General features: G+C 55.6%; 1 long non-coding RNA gene across 1 annotated transcript; it reads left to right on the top strand.

Moving 5' to 3' along the window:
- The first annotated feature begins 4,168 nt into the window (after nt 1-4,168).
- LOC116269831 lies at nt 4,169-6,264 on the top strand. Its single transcript, XR_004177653.1, has 2 exons — nt 4,169-5,013; nt 6,010-6,264. It is a non-coding gene; the product is annotated as an uncharacterized LOC116269831 (long non-coding RNA).
- The last annotated feature ends 2,224 nt before the right edge of the window (nt 6,265-8,488 follow it).

The following is an 8,488-nucleotide window of genomic DNA, read 5'->3' as shown; positions in this document are numbered from 1 at the left end:
CTTTTTATACATTCCCTTATTGTTTCCTTTTTTTTTTTTTTTTTTTTTTTTTACAATGAGCATATGCTGCTATTTCTACAAGCAAGGGAAATATATGGCTATTTTCATTTGGGAATCAAAAGAAATAAAAAGCCCCATTGGCTTGCCAGCCCTGTGACAGGGGGCTGTCGCAATAACGCCTGGAACTGGCCCCAGCCAATGAAGGACCCCAGCCACAGCCCATGCCAGAGTCCACTGACAGGACCATCTTACGAGAGGGGCTGCCTCAGAATGGAGTCCTGGGGGTGCCTCAGTAACTAAACCCCCTTGGATGGAAGCCAGGCCAGACCCACTCAGTGCCAAATTCCACTCAGGCCTGCTCTCAGTTCCAGCAAAATTCCAAAGTATATTGTTGTTATCGTTATTATTTTGCAATTACGTGACATTTTTTAAATGCCTAGAGTGTTTTTTCAGCCATTTCCATTAGCTCCTTCTCACTCTGCCCAAGAGACACTTCAGCATTGTGTCTGCCACTGGGCAGGCTGGCCAAGGCTCAGAGAGGTTAACCAACCTGCCTAGGTCTCACAGCAACGGAGAGGCAGGTGCGAGAGCAGACGTCAGGGTTGGGCCCAGGTCATCCTGCAGAGCTAGGGGGCGAGTCTCACTGTTGAGCCCTGTTGGGCTTTTATTCGGATTTAGGAATTTTTTTGGGGGGGGTGGGGGCAGGGGCAGATTTGGGAAAGAGAAGAAAAAGTAGGAATGAGAGAAGAGAGAAAAAAAGGAAAGGAAAGGAAAGCCCATGGCCGAAGCAAGAGAGCAAAATAGGCAGTAGACACCATGGATGTGGGGCTGGCAGCCCCGCATCGAGAGCCCCTGGCAGGGAACCAGGCCCTGGAGGTGCCCCTGCCTTCTCCCCACACCCTGGCATAGTGCCGGCTTCCAGAGGAGCCTCGTTTCTCAGTGAGGGGGCAGGAGGAGGTGAGACAGCATCCGTGTCTAGACGCTTATCCTTTGAGGAGAATACCAGGGTCCCCAAATGCCACTTGAGATCTCTCTGAAATGCAGGAGGCCCTGGAGGCTATATTTGTCATAAGCCTCAGTCACCATGCCTACCCCCAGCTCAGGAGCAGGTGCCACAGCTCAACCTGGCTCTCATGCTGAACCAGGTCCCCAGGGGTCTGGACAGTGTCACTCACCAGCAGGCATCCTGGGCCACAGGGCAGGACGCCCAATCTGGAAGCCCAGTGTTATGGGAGGAATCATGTCCCCCAAAAGTCATGTGTAGAAGCCCTCATCCCCAGCACCTCAGCACATGACTATATGTGAATACAGGGTTTTATAGAAAACAGTTAAAACGAGGCCATTGGTATGGGCCGTAATCCAACAGGACTGGGGTCTTTATAAGGAGATGAGGACACAGGCACACTCAGAGGCATGGCCCTGCAGGGACACAGGGAGAAGGTGACGTCTACAAGCCAAAGAGAGAGGCCTCAGGAAGAACCAGCCCTGCCAACTCCTTGATCCTGGACTCCAGCCTCCAGGACTGGTAGTGATAAACGTCTGCTCTCTCAGCAGCCCTGTCTGTGACACTTTGTGATGGCAGCTCCAAGACAGGAATACATCCAGCATCCAGAGGGATTACATCTGTCCAGGCCCACATAGCCAGGTCAGACAGAGAGACCACACCCCAGACCTCCAGACCAGGGGAAACCCCCACGCACCGCTGGCTCAGAGATCTTCGCTGACTGAGCACAGGAAGCTGGCTCCTTCTGGCTGGTTTCCCTCAGATGCATCATCCCAACACCTAGAGACACATCGTGCAAGTACAGAGTCCGCAAAAATACCATTTTCCAAGGCGGAGACCAAAAAAACCATGTGCACAGTTGACGTCTGTAGGCCCCTAATGCTAATTGGGGACAGTGGCATTTGGATCTGGGTGGCTGAGGGGTTTGGTGACCTGGACAATCAGGGCCTGCCTGAAGAACCAGGGGCTGCCGGAGGCGCTGGGCCTCCCTCCCACTCACCGGAGCCTTCATTAACAGCCGCGTCCAGACCAGCTGGAGTCAGCTGATTAGCCCATTCTAAGTGGCATTGGGACTTCCCCCACCCCCTGTATCTATTTTTTCACCCGCACATGTTCAATTCAATTTTGCTTTTGTGCCAGAGAGGCCTCTGATGTGAATGTTTCTGGGGAGCTTTTCCATGTTTCTTTATGTCCTCGAAACCAAAGTCAGTCACCAAGTTTCAGAAAACACCCTCCTGGATTGAAGCGGGTAAGAGGAAAGAAAAACACACAACACAAAACAAAAGCAAAAGAAAACAAAAGAGAAAGCACTGGCTGCCTTTCTACAGAATCCTCCTGCGAGGAGACAATTCATTTCGATTGAAACGTTTCCATTGTGAAGCGTTCGAAACGTGCTCCTCGCGTTGGGCAGAAATGCAAATCCCCCTTTTTCCTTTGATTCAAATATTTAAATTTTCAAATATATATGCTGCGACAATTGAATGGCAGCTGACCTCACTTATTTTCATAGAAGCAATGCGGAAGCCACGGGCTGCAGTTAATCTCGCCAGCAGCGCCCCGCCTGCTGACAGCGGCACGGTCAGTCCTGGGGGGGCGCGGGGAATAATCCTTTTATTCAGACATTTGGCTTAAAAGAATAACAAGGAGGAAAAGCTGGAACATAATTGCATTGCATGGAAAACAGAGAAAGATTTTTTTCTCTCTCTCTGACAAGCTTTCTCCTTTTCCTTCCTCAAAGAATTGGAGGCTCATGGCCAGAGGCTGTTTTCTTGGTAAAGAAATCAGGAGTGTTTTCCTTCCACTATTGTCCCCACTCCCGCCCACCCCCCGAGGGATTTTCATAGTTGGGTTGGCTGCCACACTGGCTCATCCACTCATTCATTCATTCATTCACTCACTCACTCATTCTGCAAACTCACAAGGAAGACCTACTGTCTGTCCAGTTCAGCTGGGCTGCGGGCGGGGCAGAACCAGACACTCCCCAGGCAGCCTTCCTCTCCTGGACTGGACGCCCCCACAGAGCCATGCCCTGACCCTCGGAAGCACCCTGAAGCATAACTGGGCCATCCGTGCCTGCAGGAACCCCCTTTGTTCCTCCTTGGGGCCCCAGAGCACCTGAGTGAAAGAGTCTGAGACCGGAGGGGCGGCGAGAGGGGGCCGTGGAGGGAGGCGGAGGGGCCCCCTCCCAGGGCCAGCCAGGCCAGAGTCTGCCAGAGTGGCTGTTGCAAAGTCCTCTTCCTGCAGCCTGGGGATCCCAGAGGACCCCGGCCCAGTCCATCAGCGGGGCTGGGTCTTTAATATTTAAAGAGCTCTCCCGGACATTTCAAGAACTCCCCGACACGATTTTCTGTGATGCGTGGGCTGTCGGGACATCTGTCTTCTATACCTAATAAAGTCGCCCGATGCAGAATGAACTCCTCGGCATCGCTTTGAATCCGGGCTCACATATGGTTGCTAATTAGCTGGCTATCTCTTGGAGTTAAATGATTTTTTTTCTCGCCCCGTTCGCATCCATAATAGACGCGAACAGAGTCGTGATTGTTCCCTGTTGCGGGACATTCTGCGCCTGAATGAGCGGGGGCTGCTGTGTCGACGCGGATTTGCCATATGGTTGCGCGGAGCCAGGAAGAATGGGCCCCTGTGTGTGCGACCGGGACGCGGCGGCGCGGGCCGTGCCAGCCGGGAGGAACCGGGTGCCCGACGGCGCAGGACGAGCGGGCGCAGCGGGCGCGAGCGCACCGTCGGGGCGCGGGGACCCCGAGGGCCAGCGGAGCCGGGCGGCGCGCAGGGATGGACGCCAGGCGCCCGAGGCCCGCTCCCGGCTGACAGGCGCGCGGAGGGCAGCAGGACCGATGCACCGACGGACGCACCGACGGACGCGCGGACGGATGCGCCGACCGCAGGCTCTCCCGCCGCCCCGGGGCCGTCGTGCCCGTGCAGGCCGCAAGCCGCGGCGGGGGCCGGCTCTGCGGCTGCAGCAGCCCCATTGTGAGGCCGGCGAGACAATGGGCGGCCCGAGGAGGCACCTGCTCGCCTGAAAGGCCCATAAATCGCCGCCGCGTCCAGCTGCCTTCCCGCCCCTCCCCGCGGACCGGAAGCGCGGCCACGGCCTGGAGGGGGAGGCTCGGTCCGTCAGTCGGGCAGGGCCGCCTGGGCCACCTCCGCGCGTTCCCTCCCGCCTGGGCGCAGCTGCCGGCGCGCCCCGACGGAAGCCCGGCCTAGCGTCCACTCTGGAGTCGGCGCTCCAGGCTGCTGCCAGGCCGGTGGCCAAGGCCCCAGCACCACCGTCCCTTCTGCAGGGCACCCAGCATCCAACCTCCCGCCGGGCAGCTCCTGGTCCTGGCCCCGGGGGGCTTACTCAGGCTGCCTTTGGACCAGATTCTTGAACTTTTGAACCGAGGATATTGCTGCTGTTTGTAGAGTCGAATCCTGAAAAAGCGCTGTGTTGGGGAGCAGCAGGCTCTCCCTTGCTCCCCCAGGGCCTGGGAAAATCAACCCACCTCCGCCCCCCGACCCCCAGGGCTGTAACCCGGTGCCTGGTAGCCCCACTGTGATAAACCGAAGCCCAGCACAGTTTGAGATTCGTCCTGAGTTGATTTATGCAGCCCCCCAGAACAGAGGCTGAAACCCGGGGCATCCTGGTGAAGCCACACGGAGCCGGCCTGGTCCCAGGGTCCCCTCCACTCCCAGCCGCTTCCCTTTCAGAGCCTGGACTGAGCTGGCAGGGACACCTGCTCAGGGCTCTGGACTTCCACTTTCTGGGCACTTGCATGCATGCCCAGCACCAACTCGCCCTTCTGAGAAAGCAATCCCTCCTCAGAGCAGAGAAGCCGTGGCTGAGATGGGCAGGAAGTGGTCAGGACCCACTGCGGAGGCACCAACTCCCCATGCTACCACCAGGGGTGCACCTGGACTCCTGGAAAGGGGTCGCGTCAGGGTGCAGCCCATCAAAGGCTTCCCAAGAGGCAAGAGGCAAGGAGAAGGGTCTTACTTTAAACAGCCAGCCTCAGGTGAGCACCAGAGATCAGGCCCAGACCTGTGGAGAGAAAAGGAGGCAATGGCCCCTGGCTACAGACAAGGACCCTGAGGCTGCCCTCTTCCCTCTGCATCAGTGACCTTTGGTTAGGCACTGCCTTTCTGTGTGGAAGGAGCAGGACTCAGTCCCAAGACCATTTGGCCACGCTGTGCCCTTGGGACCAGCACGTGCTGGCACCCCGATCCCCCTGGGATTCTCTTCCAGGAAAAGGCTCGCATTCAGTTCACAGGGCTCTGCCAACACCAACCCTGTGCTGGCTGCCTGCAGCAGGCACCCCGTGGGGACCACATCCCTGGGCCTGGAGGAGCTGGCTGAGACAGAGGCGGGCCTGAGGCCAGGCCTTTGCCCGCTGCTGCTCCAGGCACTCCTGGAGGGCTCTGAGCATGCTCCTTGGGTCTCCCGGCTTCGGGGAGGACACTCACTCCCACCCCCAGGTGTCTGGTGCTTTGATTTTAATTATTTCTAGCCTTCCAGTGCCATCTCTTATCGCCCCCTCCCCCGTCCCCTAATAAAGGGCCAGCACCCCCCGCCTTCCTCTAGCCTCCCTAACATATTAGAAGAATGTTTTTCCATTTCCTTTGATGTCTGTTACAAGTTGCATCTCATTTCCTGCTTGGGCATTTCTGACCTCGAGTGACTCCGGCCGCCATGGCTGCGTGGCTGGTCTGCTCCTCGTGCCCCGCCCAGACGCCAGCTTTGAGAGGATTTGGTCCTCCATGTGCCGCCACCGCCAACTCAGTTTCCCCCTACCCTCCCCACTTTGTTTTCTGGGGCTCCAAGGGGGAGGTCAGGCCCTCAACCCTGTTTCCATGGGGAGGGCTCCTCACGGCGGGTTGCGGAGAGCGGCATCCCTCTATGCAGCGGGGAGGGCTCCTCACAGTGGCAGGGGTCAGGGGGGGCCATCCCTCTGTGGGGCTTCCTAAAGACCTGCATTCTTCCCTTCATTTTTCTGGGATTATTCCCCTTTCAGTGGTCGGCCCTGTTCACTCTGCCACCTCAGAGAGGGTGAACCCAGCGAGGTGTGACGGGAGGCTGGGGAGAGACCCCAGCACCTGGAGCACACAGGAGCCAGGAGGAGCCTGACAGAGCAGCAGGGGCTGGGGTCTTCTGAAGCCTGACTCCTTGGGACCCCAAAGAAGCAGGTGGAAAACTGAAAAAGAAAACCCCTCAAGTGAACCACTGGAAAGCAAAGTAAGAGAAAATAAATGAGTTGTTTGACATAATTTAACTTGCTTGTTTTTCCATCTTCCTTCCTGCTCACCCCACCACCATTGCGGCCCCATCTAGTTGAGGCACACAGCTCTGGGCTTAAAGGAACCAAGGGGCGTGTCTCAGAGCTGTCTCCAAGTTGGGTGCTGGAACTGAAGAAATGCAGAGAGGTCAGCGGCTGTGAGAGAGGTTTGCATAAGAAAACAGACAAGACAGAACTTGGTTTTATCGTTTTGTTTTGTTTTGTTTTGTTTGTGTATTTTGGTTTTTTTTTTAGATAGAATTTTGCTCTTGTTGCCCAGGCTGGAGTGCAATGGCGTGATCTCGGCCCACTGCAACCTCCACCTCCTGGGTTCAAGCGATTCTCCTGCCTCAGCCTCCCTCCCGAGTAGCTGGGATTACAGGCGCCCGCCACCACGCTCAGTTAATATTTCTTTTGTAACTTTAGTAGAGACAGGGTTTCGCCATGCTGGCCAGGCTGGTCTCGAACTCCTGACCTCAGGTGATCTGCCTGCCTGAGCCTCCCAAAGTACCGACTGGGATTACAGGCACGAGCCACCGCGCGCGGCCGGTTTTGCCTTAAAACCACAGCTAGACTCCTCCACAGGGACCAGGCCCGCCATGTCTGTCCTGGCTGCAGAGGTGGGTCAGCCCTGTACAGTGCTCTCTGGAAGAGAATCAGGGAGCAGTGTGGCCCCGCACAGAGGCACCTGACTGGCCGTTGGCCTACTGGTAGCCTCCAAGGGTGGATGCAAGGTATCTCAGTCCATTTGTGCCACTGTAACAAAATGCCTGAGACTCGGTGATTTATTTTTTATTTTTCTATTTTTTATTTATTTATTTGTTTTTGAGATGGAGTTTTGCTCTTGCTGCCCAGATTGGAGTGCAATGGCACAATCTCGGCTCACTGCAACCTCCGCCTCCCAGGTTCAAGCGATTCTCCTGCCTCAGCCTCCTGAGTAGCTGGGATAACAGGCATGTGCCACCACACTCGGCTAATTTTGTATTTGTAGTAGAGATGAGGTTTCTCCATGTTTGCCAGGCTGGTCTCAAACTCCTGACCTCAGGTAATCCACCCACCTTGGCCTTCCAAAGTGCTGGAATTGCAGGTGTGAGCCACTGTGCCTGGCTACTTTTCTAATTTTAGTAGAGATGGGCTTTCTCCATGTTGGTCAGGCTGATCTCAAACTCCTGACCTCAGGTGATCAACGAGACTGGGTGATTTATAAATAATAGAAATGTATTTCTCACAGTTCCAGAGGCTGGGAAGCCCAAGATCAAGGTGCCAGGGCAATCAGGGTCTGGTGAGGGCTCTCTGCTTCCAAGATGGCACTGTGTTGTAAGTAAGCGAACGCCTATGAAAACCCTCTGAGACGGAGTCCTCGCCCTGGGCCCACGGGCTGAGTGCGGCCTGATCTCACTACCGGGCAAAGCTCCTCACTTCTCCCGGGTTCACGCTTCATTCTTCCTGCTCAGCCTCCTGAGTAGCTGGGACTACAGGTGCTCGCACACTGCCCGGCTAGCTTTTTTTACTTTTTAGTAGAGACGGGTTTCACCGGTTAGCCAGGATGGTCCTGATTCTCCTGACCTGGTGATCCGCCCGTCTCGGCCTCCCAAAGTGCTGGGATTACAGGCTTGAGCAGAAACCCCTTTTATAAAAGCCTTAATCTCACTCAGAGGGAGGAACCCTCAGGCTTAATCACCTCCTAAAGACCTTAGTTCTGTGTGTGTGTGTGTGTGTGTGTGTGTGTGTGTGTGTGTGTGTGTGTGACAGAGTCTTGCTCTGTCACCTACGCTGGAATACAGTGGTATCATCTCAGCTCACTGCAACCTCCACCTCCTGGGTTCAAGCAGTTCTCCCTGCCTCAGCCTTCCAAGTACCTGGGATAACAGGCGCCCACCACCATGTCCAGTTAATTTTCATATTTTTAGTAGACATGGGGTTTCACCATGTTGGCTAGGCTGGTCTCGAACTTCTGACCTCAGGTGATCTGCCCACCACAACCTCCCAAAGTGCTAGGATTACAGGCGTGAGCCACTGTGCCTGGCCCTTTTCTTTTTTTTTTTTTTTTTTTTTTTTTTTGGTGACAGGATCTGGCTCTCTGGCTCTGTCAGCCAGGTTGGAGTACAGTGGCACGGTCACGGCTCACTGCAACCTCCACCTCCCAGGCTTGAGTGATCCTCCCACCTCCTGACTAGCATGCACCACCACACCTGGCTAATTTTTCTTTTTTTTTGTA

Source organism: Papio anubis, chromosome 12, assembly GCF_008728515.1.
Source record: "Papio anubis isolate 15944 chromosome 12, Panubis1.0, whole genome shotgun sequence".
NCBI classification, from domain to species: Eukaryota; Metazoa; Chordata; class Mammalia; order Primates; family Cercopithecidae; genus Papio; species Papio anubis.
The sequence above is the reverse complement of the archived record's forward strand: the minus strand, read 5'-3'. Positions and strand labels throughout refer to the sequence as shown.